The following is an 18,457-nucleotide window of genomic DNA, read 5'->3' on the forward strand; positions in this document are numbered from 1 at the left end:
GGGCATTGTTTCCCCTCTCAGAATATGATTATGGTAGTCGTAGAGTTATTTTGTTCTTCTAGGTTTACCTTGAGATTGTTTTGATTAATTTTATTTTTTTATATTGTTCAATGTTTTATTCTGTTTACTCATGTCTCCATCCTAGATTCTTACTTTGAGGTTTTGTGCCAAGGTCAGGCTCTGCCTCCTCCTAAACTCTTGGATGTGGTGGTAAAGCCAGCATGGGAAGGGGGCATAGGAGTGGAGTTAGGGGGCAGAAAGCAGCAAAATCACCCTAAGTAATAAGATTCCCACCTGCCATAGAAGTGAGGATACCTTGGGATCCTGAAAAGGGATTAACTTCAAAAGCTGTATGCTCAAAATTGCATCAGTTTTTAATGTCACAGGAATACCACCAAATGGCAGCATGGGTCTGTGGAAACAAGGGAGTCTTAGAACTATGAGTGCTCTGGAACAATAAGCTGGTAAATTATCCTTCAGTTATTAACTTTTTTTGTGTGTGAAATTACTCTGTAGACGGTTCCTTTCCTTATATGGTAGTCACTGGGGAGTTCTTTGAGTTTAGAGTTTGTTACATTTTTTAGTGTGGTGGGAGGTAGCCATCCCTGGAAAACCACTCATTCTCCCATTTCTCCAGGATTTAAGAGTCATCGATAGGAAATTAAATATGATTTATAACAATTTCACTTTGGGAAAATATCACCTACTTGGTGATGTTTTCTAGGAAGGCAGAACTCTGATAATATTTGCATAATTTGTACTATGAATGAAGGGTTTATTTAATAAAAGTTAATATCAGTTCCATCCAAATTATCACAAATTTCCAGATGTGCAGTTAAGTAATGCCTATAATAAAGAAAGAAGTCCATAAACAGCTGTTAAGTGATGACAGCCCACATTTATGTAGCTCTTTACAGTCAACGAAGCATTTTCCTGATTCAGCCATCGTGAAGAACAATTGGGAACTATGCCCAAAGGTCCATAAGACTGTGTGTACCCTCTGATCCAGCAATACCATTACAAGGTCTGTATACCAAAGAGATTTAAAAAAAGGGAGGGGGGGGAAGCACCTATTTGTATAAAAATATTTATAGCAGCTCTTTCTGTGGTGGCTAAGAATAGGAAATTGAGGGGCAGCCAGGTAGCACAGCAAGTAAGAGCACCGGCTCCAGTGTCGGGATGACCTGGGGGTTGAATCTGTGCTCAGACACTTAGCACCCACCCAGAAACACCTGGCCGTGTAACCTTGAGCAAATTACTTAACCCCAATTGCTTAAAAAAAGAAAAGAATAGTAAATTGAGGGGCCATCCATCAATAGAGGGAATGGTTGAACAATTGTGGTATATGATTGAAATGGAATACTATTGTGGTATAAGAAATGAAAAGCTGGATGATTTCAGAAAAACCTGGAAATACTAATAGGAACTTATGTAGAATGAAGAAAGCAGAACCAGGAGAATACCGCACACGGGAACATTATTGTACAATGAACAACTGTGAGTGACTTAGCAACTCTCAGCAATACAATGATACAAGACAATCCCAAAGGACTCATAATAAAAAATGCTATATGCCTCCTGTGAAAGAACTGATGGTGTCTGAATACAGATCAAAGCAAACTTTTTTTCTTTCTTCCTTCTATCCTTCCTTCTTTCCTTTCTAAGTTTCTTCCACAAAATGTGTAATATGGAAATATAGTTTACATGTATAACTTTTATCAGACTGCTTACTATCTCAGGTTGGGGGTGGGGAGAGAGGAAGGGAGAGAATTTGGAACTCAAAATTTAAAAAAAATGAATGTTAAGAATTGTTTTTACATGTACTTAGGGAAAAAATACAATATATATTTTTAAAAAAAGCATTTTCCTTATCATAATTCAGGTAGGTAATGAACATATTATGGCTTCCTTTCTACAAATGAAGGAGCTGAGGTACAGAGAAATGAAATGGAAGATTTGGCCCTCATACCCACTTCTTCATGACTTTGTACTCTTTCTCTTACTAATACTAAAAGTATAAATTACTAATGGTAGCAGCTCATACTTCATAGGACTGTAATGAGGATCAAATGAAATAACTCATGTAAAGTGCTTTGTAAACTTAAAGTGCTGAGTTGTGCTAGCTATTATTTTTATTATTACTGACAATAATAAATGCCAATTATTATTAACAAATAGTAATAATAAACAGAAGTATTACAAGTTTTCCAATTCTCTATTATGGACAATAGCTTTAAAAATTGACATTATTATCTATAAAGGGGAAGAAAAATTAGGAACTTGTAAAAACAAGGAGCTGCCTCATGATAATGAAGAGCCATATGGTGGGTATGAGCAGAGATGCATCACGTGACAAAAAAGTAATTTTGAAGAAGAAGGGGGTTAAAGTATATAATCAAAGAAGTATAAGATTGAGAAGATTGGTGGTCTATGTGGCAAGAATGAGGTATAACCACTGAGCAGTATTTATGCTTCCTATTATTGTTGTTGTTATTATTGTTATAGTTGATCATCTCACGACTTTAAAATATTATAGGGAACATTGGTCCTGACTCTGCAGAAGATCAAACAGCTTCTTAAGATTTGTAGATACAAAGTGAGCCCTTCTCTTTTTCTGTGGGATTTGAAGTACCCTGTCTTGATGGAAACATGTCTCTACTCCTATATTTTCTATGGAGATATACTAGAAGATTACTACTTCAGGATAACAATTAACTTTCTATTTTCAGTACTCTACATTCAGTGAAACAAGTCATTCTTCCGTCATCTAGGCTGAAGTTATTTTTAATTCTATAATGTTAAGGACTGATTTAGGTAAACTCTATTATTTTCATTTGGAATTTGGTAAAAACAGTCTATATATTACATCTAGCCACCAAGCATTAACTATTATGTATACACCTCCCATACTTAAATATCCCATTGCATAATGGATCTCTGAGCTCATTGGTGTGGGTATGCCCCACTGATACAGATTACAGTGCATCTATGTCTTCCTATTTTAGGAGGGAGGGAACTTGGGGATACACCAGATGTCTTCTGAGGCCCCTTCTAGCTCTAGATCTTTAATCCTATGGCCTTGTGTACCTCTTATTCATGCCCTTCTAAAAGGTCAACCTGGGGAGTCCATTCAAGTTGCTAGAGGCCATTCTTCGGTTCTCTTTAATTAGTAGGAAGTTTCAGTTAAAAAACATATTTAATCCTGCAAGGCACTAGTTGGATGAAACTGTTTTGTGTTCCAAACAGCTTGACTCTTGAGGTTAGGAATCCCCTTCTGGAGAGGAAATGATTATCGCAGCTAGGACCATAAGAAAAACCTCTAAGAATGTTTTCTATGACTGGGTATATTAGGAGTCTGCCTTTATAAAGAGCTGTAGCAAAAAACCTTTGAACTTTATACCATGCCCTCACCTTCTGTTAAGGGCAAAGAGCTGATACCTGAATTAAGTACACAACCTGAAATCAGAAGCTAGAAATAGAAAAAAAAAAAAACTCTATGAATTCATATCTGGAGAGCCACATCTGGCAACAGTTACAGACGCTGGGGAGCACCATCAAGCACCATCCATGGAAGGCCACCATGGGGCAAGACCCAGTAGAGGCTAAACCCTATGTTGTCATGCACAGCAGAGACTTTAGGCCCAGTAAATGTAGCATAATGACATTACTGAAAGATATGGGTGTCCACACTATGTTTGAGGTATGAGCTGTCTCTTTATAATGTGTTCTCTATATGGTTACCCTTCTAAGGGCATGTCCTGGTCATGTGCTTCAGTAGGTCTCTCTATGCTATGTTTGCTCTTTCCACTTGTGGTGTATTTGTGGGAGACAGTACCATATGTTTATGAGGAAAATATTGTATTGCTACTTTTCCTTTTATCAAATGCATTAACTTTGAATTAATTCTATCTTCTGGATGACTAATAAAAGAAAACAAACATGTAATCACGTGGTACCTTTAACCCAGTGTAATCCTGTCTTAAGGGGACAATCCTGCAAGGTAGTAGGAGCTCCCAGGGGCCACATATCCATGTATAAACATTTCCTTCTATCACACTTTGATCATTCACTTTTAACCTAATCTTATACAGTGAGCATTAAACAAATGTTTGTTAAACCGAATTCAGTGATCACTTCTCTCATACACTCTAAATGGTGAATGTCCCGAGATCTTACTCTCCAAAGACTGATTTTTTCTACCTCCCAACCCAAGGCTGAGGTTTCCTAGTTCTACATTCATGATTTCTGATCTTCTAATTCTTTGCCATCTAGTTCTTTCCCAAGCAGCTGATATATTTCTTCTCCCCACTACATACTAGAGGATTTGACAAAGAAGAAGCTCAGGGCCATGCAGCTTAGCCTGATAGCAGGATGACCTTGTTAAGACAAAAAGAGGAAACTTGGGATGAGGACCAGAGGCAAAGGGGAGGGAAGAGAGTACAATAATAAGTCAAACTCTCCAGAGAATGGAGGCCTTGTGACAGAAAGATGAGAAAAAAAGGACTGAGTTTAAACAAAGTGGAAGGGAGGGAAGGAAGGAAGCCAACCCAAGCACTCTGTGGTTCCTTCTAATCAAAGTTCCCAAATACCTCAAGAAGTCTAAAGCATATTTGTCAACTGGGCCAGTCACAGGAATAGCATTTCGGGGACAAGTATCTCTCCCAACTCCTGACTTTTCACAAAACTATTTATACAGGAGACAGAGCCTTTAATGCTATAATTAAAAATGAAAGTCTTAAAAATACAAACATTTGGGAGAGTTAAGGCATTAATATGAATGGGTTTGAACCCCAGCCTGTGAATGGTTTAAGTGATATCAGATGTTTCCTGTTTTGATAGCCCCACTAGAACACTGAGGTGGTGGGCCCTAACCACTGGGGAGAGAGAAACCACAAGAGGGGGTGGGGAAAAGGATCTGAAAGGATAAAAGACTTCACAGGATTCATAATTTGCTCAAAAACAAGTAGAGGATGTAGGATGGGTCACTTCATATTGAGGCACTGTTGCAGAATCATCAGATCATAGTTCTTTAGTTGGAAGAGACTGGAGAGAAACCAAAGGCCAGATGGTTATTTGCCCAAGGTAACAGAAGTTGTAAGTTGCATTGGCATTATTTGAACCATAGGGTTCAAGGGCCTTTGATTACAAACTAGTCTCATTTCCTCTGTAACATACAGTCTTGATAATAGCTTACTACTAGAACACAAATACTCTTCAATTTCTGGAATTCCCTTTGGAAAGAATCACTATTTTACTTGGATCATATAAATCTGCAGTGGGCCCAATCAGTATGGTTGTGCGACTTCCTCCAATGGCAGTCAGCAACAGGGAAGTAGGATCAGAGAGAATAGAAGGTATATACTGTGCAGGGCTGGAAGTGCTTTGAAAACCTTAAAGTTATATATAAATGTTAACTATTTTTGGATGGATTTTTAAAACAGAGTTTCTCATTGTTCTACCCCCTGCCCCAGACTTTTTTTTTTCACTGCAAGTAGATGAAATGCTAAAAACTATTCATTCTTCTTCCACCATCCATCCAAGCTCCCCTGTCTTCCCACAGAGCAGTTAGTACATAGAGCATTGGGCCCTGGGTAACTTCTTTATGGAGGATGTTATCAATAGTAAAGAGGACTCTAGGATTTTGGTTTTTAGACTTTAAGGAACTAGAGTTAAACAATTTAAAAGTAAGGGACCTTACTGAGTAGTATTGCCTTTCTACCATATTAAGGCAAACCTCAAGTCCTGGGGTTCTTAAAAATGACTTTGCATGTCATGGACCCATCTATCAGACTGAACCCCTTTTCAGAAACTCATTTTGAAATGCATGAAATAAAACACACAGAGTTACAAAGGAAATCAATTATATTAAAATACAATTATCGTATATTTTAAGAAATAAATTCATGGATCTCAGATTAAAAACCCCTCTGCCTAGTCTGAGCCACCTTGAAAATTTGTTCTCTTCTCAGGGACAGTGATTCCAAGATTTTGCCAGTTGGATTTAGTCTTATCCCAAAACCATGTTTGGTGTGCCTGGAGTAATCTACAAGGAACTTGGTAGTCTTTTTGAAGGATCCAGATTCTGAACCCTGGAATCACTTCTGACACATTTTTTAACTGAAAAGATTGGTATTTTTAAAGGTGCAATCTGCATAGACAGCAACTTACTTCTGTTAGGTCAATCATGTTGTCACAAATGCCCTTATGGTCACATGACTTAGTAGGTTTAGTTTCTTCTTTCAAAAGCTACATTCACACAGTTCTATACCTGACTTGGTTTAACTTACTAGCTATAGAACAAGTTAGTCACAACCTCTATGAGTTTCAGGTTCCTCATTTGTCAAACAATGACAATAATAACTAACATTTATACAGTGCTTACTACATGCCAAGCACTATATTAAATGCTTTATAATTATTATTTCATTTGATGCTCACAACAACCCTGGGAGGTAGGTGCTATTATTATCCACATTTTATAGATGCAGGAATTGAGATAAATAGGGAGTCACCCCGCTAATAAGTGTCTGAAGTCAGGTTTGAATATGTCTTCCTGACTCCAGACCCAGTGTTTTATCCCCTGCTACACCTAGCTGACCCTTTTGAAGACAATAACATATGTAATGTCCATATCATAGGTCTGTTGGGAAGAAAGCACTTTGTAATCATTTAAATGTGAATTATTATTGATAATAATCACAGCACAATTTGTTGCCATCTTGAAACTTCAAATTATATGTATGTAGACCATGCTCTTCTTGGTTCTTTTTAAACTGTTTTTTAACAGGGAGCCTGGTGGTTTAAAAAAAAGTGTAGTTATACCTATATTTAAGGGTCATATACTTGAGCTTCATTTGTTTCTTCCAGTGGTAGATGGGGAAAACCAGACATGTAAATTTCATTGGTTAAAAGACCTCCCACTGAGAAAACCCATCTACCACTTCAGGTTAGCACCTTCTCTGCAATTTACAGTCTTAGAGTGTTATTTGAGGGACTGAGAAGTTAAATGATTCTACAAAGGTAATACAACCAGTAAGCCAGAGGCACCACTTGAATGTAGGTCTTCCTGGCTCTGAGGTCACTCTTCCATTTGTTATGCCTCCCTGACACTTGAATTTCAGCTGACTCTTGAATTTGGGGATATATTTCTTTCTTTCCTTCCTTCCTTCCTTCCTTCCTTCCTTCCTTCCTTCCTTCCTCCCTTCCCTTTCTTCGAGGCAATTGGGGTTAAGTGACTTGCCCATAGTCACACAGTTAAGTGTCAGGTGTCTGAGGCTGGATTTGAACCCAGCTCTTCCTGATTCCAGGGCTCATGCTCTACTCACTGCAGTCACCTAGCTGCCTTGATATAGATACTTACATGCATCACTAGCTTCCTAAGATCTTTGTCTATTACCATAAGTGACCACAGCTTTACAGTAGTGGTCTAAAGATTACAGATGATGCCTTCATGACAATGGAGTTGTCTGAACTAATTTTTAATCCAAACCTTATTTCCTATAAGATCTTCTCCATTTAATTCATTTTAGAAGTAATAATCTTACTTTTCTTAGGTTCATTTTCCTGACAAGGTTAGAGTATTTTACATAATAAATACTTATGTTGTTGCATTAGAATAACCTTAGACTGCATATCTGAAAGACAAATAAAATCCTTACAAATATGATAAAATACACTGTATACCTGTGGATATGATGATCTGCTACATAAAATGTTTTTACTTTTTAAAATTATTTTTATTATCCACACAAATATTTGATTGGAAACATTATGTTAAATAAATTCTTAAAAATAATGATGCACTATATATGGATTATATAATTTTATTATAATAAAAGACAAAAACTTTCTCAAAATGGTAGGGCAACCATCACTTATTTATATTATTTTTTAAAAATTACTTTGCATAGTATCCTACATTCTCATTCTTCTTAATCTTTTATGCTTCTAAATACATTTAGTCAACATGCAATACTGGTTAAGTCTGGTAAATATCATATGCAGTCTCTGTGTTTACAATCTACTGGAGAAAAATGAAAAAAAAAAAAAACCACCTACCAATCCCATTGGCACCTACAATACCCATAACACCTGAACTGTAGGAAGAAACCAAAGAAAATGGAGACATGGACTCCTGTCCTTGAGAACCTTCTGATCTAAAGGGAAGATAATATAAACTTAACTCAATCAATGATATATAAAAAGATATACAGATAGGCCATAAAAACAAGTATAAAGAATTAAAGTTCTTATAGAAATAATAAATGATTGGAATTGAACTGAAAAACTAAATAAGTGGTATGAATTATAGAGAAAGTTTTCAAATGATAAGATTTGTTTTGAAATATTCAATTCAACAAATGCTAAGTTCTTATTGTGTGCAAAGCATTATTTTATTTTATTCATGCTTCAGCATTCTTCCATTTTTCACACCAACCAATGCACAGATATTACTTAATGCTAACACTCTTGGCATTTGAAGGAGTCTTTGATCTTGAAAACCTCATTCATTCTTCCTGCTATCAAGTGCTAACTGTTCTCATGAAAATTTCTGGTAAATTGTCTTTTTAAATGATAGAACTCTATTCATATTTATTCATCCATTTATTAATTGAAAAAACATTTATTGTATGTTCAATGCAAATATAATATAGTCCTGGAAGGTAAAAAGAAATGAAAATCAAATTCCCTGTCTTAGAGCATACATATATACATGCATACATACAACAACTAGAGATCTATTAAAACTGCAAATGTTGATGGCATCATCAGACTGTATTAGTTATGGCCCGTATTTGGAAAACTTCCCAGAGAAAACCATTCAGGGCCATTTACGACTATTAGGACTATTAGCAGCAAAATGTACAAATGGGCCACAATTACTTCCTCTTCTGTACTACTGAAATGGAAGAGAAAATTATATCTAGTGCTTCCAAATGAAAAACCTAAGGGTCACAGAGAGGAAATACTGATTTTGGAACGAGGTAATTTCTATTTCTTCAGAAATAGACTATGCTTCAACAGTTTTGATGACTTTTGTTTACACTGGGAGAATCAACACAAGTCACTTTCATTAAGAAGACATCAAACTGAAATTCTGAAGGGCAGGCTTGATTTAACTCTGCTTGCTTGCCTTATTTTAATTAAAAGAGGAGACTGAAATGAAAACAGCTCAGAGCATATGTAGAAAATAAAGTTCACACTCAGTAGTGTGACATGGCAGTCAAAAAAGCTAAGTGATTTTTGGATGTTCTAATAATAGTGTTCAGCTCCAGAGAGGTGACAGTTCCACTCTCATCAGGTCACGTGGCACACAGTGTGGTACAGTGGACATGACATTGGCTGTGAAGTCAGAGGACCTCAGTTCAAATTAATTATCAAATGTTTACTATTTGTATGACCATAGGAAAGTCACTTAAACTCCATGGTCCTTCATTTCTTCATCTGTAAAATGAGGTAGTAGGTATTGTTTGAAGACCCTTCTAGCTCTATCCTACATCTAGGTTCTATCATCTATTACATTTAGTAATGGATAAAGAACCAGCAAATGTGATGAATAAGGGGCAGCTGACTAATAGGAGGAGAATCAGAATACAGAGCCATGTCTTGAACAATCAAAGGAAAGAGTAACAAGGAAGAGATTAATGGTGTCAATAATATGTTGATGGTTTTAAATGTAAGAGCAAGACATTTAGTCAAGGGATGGGACACCAAGCTACATGCTACATCTTATGGACCTTGACATATTTGCACTCTAAACAAATGAAAACTGGGTTACAATTCTGATAACAATGAATATAGACTAGTAGTAGAGTCCATTGGTTCTGATATTCTGAAAGCTTAATTAATGACTGATTTTTTTTTCACTTTGCCATTGCAATGCAGTAACATGAATCTAGCAAAAATGCTTAATTGTTTAAAGTAGGTCTAATGTAATATAAGAGCCCCGGTGTATATTTTTGCACATCATTTGAATCATAATTTGCTTTGCACCAAAAATGATAGATGACTACCTGGAAGACAAAATGAAGTTGAAAACAAAAATATTAGAAGCAAATATTAAATTCTGCATTCATAACAAACATATGTAAAACATTATTATACTATTTATTTCTTCATATTTTATTGAAAATTTTAACAAATGGGAGGGGGTGTAATATTCTTGTTGAAAGTTTAAAAATCATATTCACTACTTCATAATTTTTAAAAATCTGATTATATGTGAAATGATGGCATATGCATATTGCCGAGGAAATCTAATTCTATAATCAAATTCAATAGTACCTACTATGTGCAGGTTACTGTGCTAGGTGTTAGGCTTTTAAATACACAAGTGATGGGGCGGCCAGGTAGCACAGCGAGTAAGAGCACCGGCTCCAGTGTTGAGAAGACCTGGAGATCTAATCCCGGGCTCAGACACTTAGCACCCACCCAGAAACACCTGGCTGTGTAACCTTGAGCAAGTTACTTAACCCCAATTGCTTAGGGGAGGCCAGGTGGCTCAGTGAGTAAGAGCACCGGCTCCAGTGTTGGGATGGCCTGGATCAAATCCGGGCTCAGATACTCAGCACCACACCCAGAAATAACTGGCCGTGTAACCTTGAGCAAGTTACTTAACCCCGATTGCTTTAAAAAAAAAAAAAGACACAAGTGATATAATCTCTGCTGTCAAGGAGCTTGTAGTCTACCAAGGAGAGAAAACATGCATGCAAGTAAATATAACACAAGGAAAACAGAGGAGAGAGAGAGAACAATAGCACTTAGGGGCGTCAGGGAAGGCTTCATGGAAGAAATGGCATGAGTTGAACTTTAAAGGAAGTTAAGATCCTCATTAAAGATAAACAAATGCATCCTGGATGTGGCATATAGCAGTGGGAGAGACTGAGTATAAAATTTCTCTTACCTTGAAAGTACTATTTCTATTATTTATAATAATTTAAGCACAGCATAGGACAGGTGAGGAAACTTTGGGCTTCCTAACACAAAAACATTTTCTCACCTTTGGTTTTGAATTTATTCAGTAGGCAACCATTAAATGTTTCAGCTGAGAACCACTAAATGTTTTTTATTTTGATAGCAATGTGATCTGGCTATCAAACTTTGAAATGAGGATTAATTTAATAGGCATATTTTTTAAATAAAAGGAAAGAGGCAAAAGGATCAGTGAAGAGACTTTTGCAATTGTCTAAGCAAGAGATAATAAAATCTTGAATAAAATCCATGTCACTGGAAGGATGGTGAAAGACTGTTGAGAGGGGCGGCCAGGTGGTGCAGTGAGTAAGAGCAACAGCCCCAGAGTTGGGATGACCTGGGATCGAATCCAGGCTCAAGATACTTAGCACCACACCCAGATATAACTGGCCGTGTAAACTTGAGCAAGTTACTTAACCCCAATTGCTTTAAAAAAAAAAGAAAAGAAAAGAAAGACTGTTGAGAGAGGAACCATCTAGTTATTCACTGCATGTGGGAATGGGGTATAAGGTGTGTTTAGGGAAGACTAGCACCTCTGGTGTGAGGGTTACTGAGTCCTTTTCAGCATTGCTTACTACCTTTGGTGTCCACCTGATCCACCTAATTCTCACCTATTGCTCCAAAAAACTGTAGCATGCATAGCATCACACAACAGTAAACCATTTTGCCATATGGGCTAAACCAGGTAGAGGGTAACTAAGGGGTCTCAAACCCATTGGTGAGTTAGATGGGTATCTACCCCAAGAATGATTTCCTCTAGTGGAATGAGCAAATGAAAACAATTTCTTGACTTTGTGCAACTCTGCCTCACTTAAATCCCATTTATACACTAATCAAAAAAAATCACCAGTACCATTTTACTATTTTTACCTATCTCAAAGCCCTGTGGGGCTGGCAAGTGATGAGCCAGCAGGTGTGAATAAACTGGGAGCTGTAATTACAGCCCTGCACACAGGCAGCCCAAAACATAAAGTCATCTTCTCATGGAAGCAGCAGTGGGATTCAGCAGCTATCAGGTGTCTGAGCAGCTTTTTAAGAATCCCACTGCTCACTTCCTGGTGTGAGGAAGGGTCCAGAAAAGGTGACCTAAAAATTGTCTGCTTACCCAACCGTGGCCTGATTACCTCAATTGTCAGGGATCCTACCCTACTGTCAAAACACAAAAAATTGAACAAAAACTTCTGCAAAGATGATTCCACTCATCATTGGTACATAGAATGTATGCATCCTTATAGACAACACAAAATCCAGTAGAACTGAAAGACGAATAGCTCTTTTTGCAAGAGAACTCAGCATCCAAATAGCAACACTGAATGAAACAAGGCTGGCAAATGAAGGTCAGCTTACTGAAGTCGGAGTGAGATACATATTTTTTCTGGAGTGGCCACAGTGAAGGGCAATGCCATGAAACCAGTGTAGGTTTTGCAATCAAAACTAATTTGGTCAACAAGCTTATATGTCTGACAAAAGGAGTGAATGACAGGCCGATGACAATGTGATTGCCACTTGCAGAAAAATGCCATGCCACAATCAATGTGGATGCCCCCACCATGACAAACCCTGATAAGGTCAAAGAATAAATTTATGAAGATCTGAAGACCCTTGTCATCAATGTGCCAAAAGAGGACAAGCTTATAATTCTGAATGACTTTAATGCTAGAGTAAACTCAGACTACTACACATGGCAGGAAGTCCTTGGGAGGAATGAAATTGGAAACAGCAAGAACAATGGTTGTCTACTACTGAAGACCTGTCCTTCTCTTCACCAATACTGTCTTCTATTTACCTAAAAATAGTAAAACTTTGGGCGGCCAGGTAGCACAGCAAGTAAGAGCACCAGCCCCAGTGTTGGGATGACCTGGGATCGAATCCAGACTCAGACACTTAGCACCCACCCAGAAACACCTGGCCATGTAACCTTGAGCAAGTTACTTAACCTCAATTGCTTAGGGGAGGCCAGCTGGCTCAGCAAGTAAGAGCACCAGCCTCAGTGTTGGGATGACCTGGGGATACAATTCGGGCTCAGATACTTAGCACCACACCCAGAAATAACTGGCCGTGTAACCTTGAGCAAGTTACTTAACCCTGATTGCTTTAAAAAAAATAATAAAACTTTGGGGATGCACCCTTGCAGCAAATACTGGAATTTATAGACTGTGTGATTGTAAGGAGAAGAGACAGAGAAGATGTGAGAGTGATGAAGACAATATGTGGTGCAGAGTGCAGGACTGATATCAGACTTGTCCTCTTCAAGCTAAATGTTCACATCTAATAAAAGCTGCGGTCCCAAAGGAAAACACCTACCAGAAGACAATGTCAACAGATTAGAGTGCTTTGCCAGAGTGGGAACAGTTTGTTGTTTACATGCAGGGAAAGTTAAGTCAACACACAGTTGGCAACAGTGGAGCATAAAAGGAGTGGGTAGCTTTCAGAGATTTGTTGTATAGCAGTAAATTTGCTTATCTGGGTCAAAACACTCATGAATATCAAGACTGGTTTGAAAAAAAGTGATGGGGAAATTCAGAAGCTGTTAAATGAAAAATGAGAACTCCACAGGGTTTGCCAGAAGAATAATTTATCCATCTCTAAAAAGGCAGCATTTAATTCCATCAAAAGTAAAGTACAAGAGAAGCTTAGAGCAATGCAGATTCTTGGCTGAGTAAGAAGGCAATTGAAATTCAGTTTTATGCTGATAGTAACAAACCAAAGCAGTCTTATGATGCCCTGAAGGCTATTTACAGGCCAAAGACCTATGGTGCATCTCAACTACTTAGTGGTGATGGAGCTACATTGATTAGTGATAAGGACAACATCCTAGAGAGACTGAACACATCCATGGTGTTCTCAACAGACTGTCATCAATCAATGTTGAAGCCACTGACCGATTAACTCAGGTTGAAGTCAGTCCCTCCCTCACTGAAGTTCTTATTGAAGAAGGGGTTTTGAATGCCATTAGGCTTTTTTCATGTGGCAAAGCACGTGGTGCTGATTCTATTCCAGCTGAGATTTACAAGGGAGTGGGGGTGGGGTAGTCCATTGCTCATACAAAAGCTGACTGAAATTTTCTGTTAAATGGCAAGAGGAGGCTATTCCCCCAGGAGTTCAAGGGTACCTCCACTGTCCATCTCTATAAAGGTAAAGGAAATAGATTGTTCTGTGACAATCATGGTGGTGGTGGTGGGTCCTCTCTCTTTTTCACTGCTGGCAAGATTCTTGCCAGAGTCCTCCTTAATAGGCTGATCCTTCACCTGGAAGATGGTCATCTACTTAAGAACCAATATGGCTTCAGAAAGGGATTTATGGAAAATTATGCCAAAATTTGGTTACCTGGAGAAGTTCATCAGTATTGTACATCAATTTTATGATAGAATCCTTGCTTGGGTTCTGGATAATGGACAATGCTCATGTGCTTGCCCACCAATGGAGTGAAACAAGACTGTGTGCTTGCTGCCATGCTTTTAGCATGATATTTTCAACCATGTTGTCAAATGCCTTCAATGAAGATGAACACAGTATTAAGGTCAGCCACTGCACTAATGGCAAATTCTTCAACTTGAAAAAGCTACAAGCCAAGACCAAAGTAGAGGAGTGTTAGTGCATAATTTTCTGTTTGAAGATGATTGTGTACTGAGTACAGCCTCTGAAGCTGAGATGCAATAAAGTATGATCAATTCTCTGCTGCTTGTGCTAATTTTGGCCTAATAATTAACACCAAGGAAACACAGGTGCTCCATCAAATATCATCAAACATCCAAATGCTTATAGCAAATGGGGACGTTTTGGATAATGTCGATAAATTCATTTACCTTGGCAGTGTACTTTCCAGGGATGTACACACTGATAATGAGGCGGACACATGCATGCCAGAGCTAGCTCAGTGTTTGGGAGGCTCCGAAGGAAAGTGTGGCAGAGAAGAGGTATTAGACTGAGCCATTGTGCTGACCTCACTATTATATGCCTTTGAAACCTGGAAAGTATACCAGTGCAATGCCAGGAAATTGAATCGCTTCCATTTGAATTTATTAGGAAGATTCTGAAGATCACCTGGCAAGATAAGGTACCAGACACTGAGGTCCTTATTCAAACTAAATTGCCAAGCCTTCAAATTCTACTACAGAGTGTGCAACTATGATGGACTGGCCACATTGTTCAAATGCAAAATATAAACTTGCCAAAAAGACTCTTTCATGGAGAACTCACACAGGGCAAGCACTCACATAGTGGTCTGAAAAAGTAATACAAGGACGCTTTCAAGGTCTCTCTTAAGAACACTGGAATTGATTGTGTGACATGGGAGACACTGGCAAAGGACTGCCCAGCATAGCGTGCCCATATCAGAGAAGGTGCTATGCTCTATGAGCAAATCAGAATTTAAGTGACTCAAAAGAAAAGTGAGATGTGCAGATTTAGAGAATCCACCCTAAATGTTCACATGGACTATTTGTACTCTACCTGTGATAGAACCTTCTGAGCTCATATTGGTCTGAGCAGCCACAGCTGGACACAATATAACTTGACCCTAACACAGTGATGTCGTTTTGGTCCTCTTCGAGAATGAAGGACGACAACCAGCATGTGGAAATGTGAGGGAGAGGGAAGAATAAAAGATGGCTCAGATGTTTAAAGAATGGGTAGTCATTTGATGAACATAAACAGGCAAGTCAAAAAGAAGAGTAGGCTAGGAGAAAAAATGAATTCTATTTTGTTTGACCTTTTGGAGTGTACATGGGACATCCAAGTAGAGATATGAGGCAAATGATTGGACATACAGGAGAAAGATCAGGAGAGATACTAACTCATAGATCTAATTCTAGATTGGAAGATCCCTTAATGAGTCATATAGTTCAACTTCCCACCAGATATAAGAATCTCATCCATAATATTGCTGAAAAATAGTCACAGCCTCTGTATATGCATCTAGTGACAACACTTACTACCACAAAAGACAATCTGTTTTACTTCTGGATGTCTCCATTTTTTAGAATGTTTTCCCTTATATTAATATGAAACTTGCTTACCTGGCATATATCTAATATGTCTACAAAAAATTTCAAATATTTATATGTATTTCTTTTTTCTTGTTGTTATTATGAAACTCAAATTATCCAACTTTTGCCTAGAGGCAAGTAGTATGTTCAAACAGAGAAATTCATAGCTATAAAGGTATGCCATTAGGGAAGTCCTTTGAAAACATCCTAATTTGCATATTGTGATTTTTGCAGAAAGTATTATTAAACTATGGGGTGGCATAGTGGATAGAATCCCAGGACTAGAGTCAGGAAGCTTCATCTTCATGAATTCAAATCCAGCTTCAGACATTTACTAGTTATATGACCATGGTTGAGCAAGTCCTTCACCCTGTTTGCCTCAGTTTCCTCAACTGTTAAATGAGCAGGAGAAAGAAATGGCAAATCACTCCAGTATTTTGCCAAGAAAACCCCAAATGAGATCACAAAGAGTCAGACACAATTGAAACAATTGAACAACAAACAACATCATTATTAAATTATGTATGTCTTGTTATTAGCAGGCTAAAAGTTTATATCAAGAGTGAAGCCTTAACAGTGGATAAGATTGTCAAGTAAGAGAATAAATATATAAAGAAAGAAATCAATAGAGAAAACTAACTTTGAAGATAAGATGAGATACCAAAGAAAGAGACATAGAAAGAGCAATCAGAAAGTTAGGAAGCATAGTAAAGAACATCAAGTGGCTTATAAATTAATACATATTGATTTATTGCAGCTCTTTGAACTAATGTGACTTAAAATTTTCTCCCCGCAAAAAGGTATTGACAATTTCTTTTGATTTTAAACTTTTAACGATAAAGTGAAGAGGTCCAGGTCTTATCTCTCTTCCTCAGTCCTAGGTCTTTCCTTCTAAAAACAGAATGAGCTTTAAGCAATCCTATCAAAAGAAAGCTCATATTTTATACTGATTATAAAGAAATTAGTGCTAAAAATGATTCACATTTATGACTTGGATTGCATATGAACATGTGCTTGAAGAACTGGGCTATATGCCCAAGACTATATGGGTGAATTTATATGAACACAATCCCTCCTACTAAGCCTTTGAAAATAATTAACTGTTGCCATATTCCACAAAAGCAATGAATGCATGCATCAGAAATGAAGCAGATTTTTTTGGTTTATTTTACCAGACACCCTTGATTATAATTCAATAACAAAATGAAAAAAAGTAATCCTGGCTGACATTAATCCTTAGAGATTCTGTTAGGTGCCAATTCATGTCAGCATTGTTCTTCCATGTGGATTGAGCAATTTCCTGCCTCAGTCTCTCCTGCTGGTCATATTTATCTTCTAAAGTGAGAAAAAACTAATAGTGATTGGGGAAGTCTGCCAATTTCTAGTTTAATTTGAAGATTATAAAACAATATTATTGTTTCCAGGAGCACATTTACAGATCAATCTCAAATATTCATATAATGATAGAAAAGGGCAGCATGCATAATTTCAGCATAGATCATCCCCAAATCCTTGCTTTAGTAGGCTTTTTTTAATCTCTCCTCATCATTTTTTTTTGTTTTTTAAAAAGAGCTGCCACAAAGTAGCAAAATGGATGAATTTAAATTTCAAATCCTTTCTCTATCCTTTATCCTTTACTGGCAAAAGTGTGAGTGAATAGGGAATTGAAGAACTGACAGGGACCAAGAAAAGGAAAGGGGAGAAACAAAGTGATATGGGCAATCAACAAATTTCTCAATGACTGAAATGTTCAAAGTTGTACTTGTGCATCACAGAAAAATCGGTGGCCATCAGAAAAATAACTGAGATCTAGAAAGTGGGAAATGATGGGGTATCCACCTTCTACAATTTACAGGTAACAATTCAAAATTCTGTCGAAGATTGATGGAACCTGAGGCAAAACCATGAATTGGGTTAAAATTTTTCTTCAGTGCTGCTTTTTACTTCTCTTAGGTTCTTCTTCTATCTACCTAGTAGTACCTTTCCTGTGCAGGGTGCAGGTATCTAAGATCCCAGGATTTAGAACTAGAAAGGACTTTAGATATTATCTAGTCCAAACAATTCATTTTACAGATCAGGAAACTGAGATCCATAATAGTGGTTACTTTCTTAAGTATACATGGAGCTGAACCAGGTTCCTGATTTCAGAAACCAGGAGGGCACATTCCAAATGCTGGAGGCCTCAGATACTTACTACCTGTATGATCTTGGGCAAGTCATTTAACCCTGTTTGCCTTAGTTTCTTCATCTATGAAATTAGTAGGAGAAGGAAATGGAAAACCACTCCAGTATCTTTGCCAAGAAAATCCCAAATAGGGGTGGCTAGGTGGCGCAGTGAATAGAGCACCAGCCCTGGAGTCAGGAGGACCTGAGTTAAATCTGACCTCAGACATGTAACACAAAAACTAGCGGTGTGACCTTGGGCAAGTCACTTAACCCCAACTGCCCTCCAAAAAGCAAAAAAAAAAAAAAAAAAAAAAAAAAAAAAAAAAAAAAAA

General features: G+C 37.6%; 1 protein-coding gene across 10 annotated transcripts in view; it reads right to left on the reverse strand.

Annotated features, from left to right (window-relative positions):
- The window catches only part of MBP (myelin basic protein), a 229,639-nt gene that overhangs the window by 186,165 nt on the left and 25,017 nt on the right, over positions 1-18,457 (reverse strand). Inside the window, exon 2 of one of the 10 annotated variants that reach the window (XM_069094987.1) lies at positions 8,059-8,156. The exons of the other annotated variants lie outside the window; for them this stretch is intronic. The gene's annotated coding sequence lies outside the window, so the exon portion shown is untranslated. The remainder of the gene's footprint in view (positions 1-8,058; positions 8,157-18,457) is intronic. 10 annotated transcript variants of the gene reach the window in all.

Source organism: Petaurus breviceps, unplaced genomic scaffold (genome assembly GCF_028583685.1).
Source record: "Petaurus breviceps papuanus isolate PSGF00001 unplaced genomic scaffold, PetGlider_PUasm1.0 224, whole genome shotgun sequence".
NCBI lineage: Eukaryota > Metazoa > Chordata > Mammalia > Diprotodontia > Petauridae > Petaurus > Petaurus breviceps.